This window comes from Neomonachus schauinslandi, chromosome 2 (genome assembly GCF_002201575.2).
Source record: "Neomonachus schauinslandi chromosome 2, ASM220157v2, whole genome shotgun sequence".
NCBI lineage: Eukaryota > Metazoa > Chordata > Mammalia > Carnivora > Phocidae > Neomonachus > Neomonachus schauinslandi.
Window position 1 is genome coordinate 133,364,897 of NC_058404.1, and position 1,031 is coordinate 133,365,927.

The following is a 1,031-nucleotide window of genomic DNA, read 5'->3' on the forward strand; positions in this document are numbered from 1 at the left end:
CTATCTATCTATCTATCTATCTATCTATCTATCTATCTATCTATCTAGGCTCCATGCCCAGCATGGAGCCCAAGGTAGGGCTTGAACTCACAACCCTGAGATCAAGACCTGAGCTGAGATCAAGAGTTGGATGCTTATCTGACTGAGCCACCCAGGTGCCCCTGTCATCTAGTACTTTAAAGTAGCAAGTAGAACTTACTTTCTGCTTTTGTTTTCCTAAAAAATCATCTTTTCCCTTTTGCCCTTTTGCTTCATTTTGTATTGTCTCTCTGGGATGCCCTTGGAGCATGTGAAACACACATACGTATGTGAAAATAACATGAAAATGCAAAGACCTTATTTTAAGGCAAATGCTTATTTACAGAGAGGCTAGAGAATGGGGACTTGATTAGCTGGAAAATGTTGGACTAGCATGAACCAATTTTCCTAGAATTTGAATCCAGTACAGCGCACTTGGGTATGAAAGTTGTATTTGAGGGGGCGCATGGGTGGCTCAGTCATTAAGTGTCTGCCTTCGGCTCAGGTCATGATCCCAGGGTCCTGGGATTGAGCCCCCCATCGGGCTCCCTTCTCCACAGGAAGCCTGCTTCTCCCTCTCCCACTCCCTCTGCTTGTGTTCCCTCTCTCTCTGTGTGGTAAATAAATAAAATCTTAAAAAAAAATGAAAGTTATATTTGAGCACAATTTAATGTTTGTTAGGTGAATCAGTAGGTGTTTAGTGTCTTCTGTTATCTTAGCCTCATTCTAAAAGGTCTCCTGGCCTCGTGGTTAAAAGTTCATACTTTACACCTGGCTGCCTTCTTCAGCTCTCAGCTTGGCTGCTTATAGCGGTGTGACTTGGGGAGATTTGCTTTATGTCTCCAAGTTTCAGTTTTCTTACATGTAAAACAGGGATGATACGGGTACCTACTACACAGTTGTCTTGAGGATTAAATGGAAACTGGCCCACAATGAGAACTACTCTAATAGTTATTCTGGTAATTACTGTGAGCATCACTACCTTTTTACTGCTATAATCTCCGGAGCAAAGA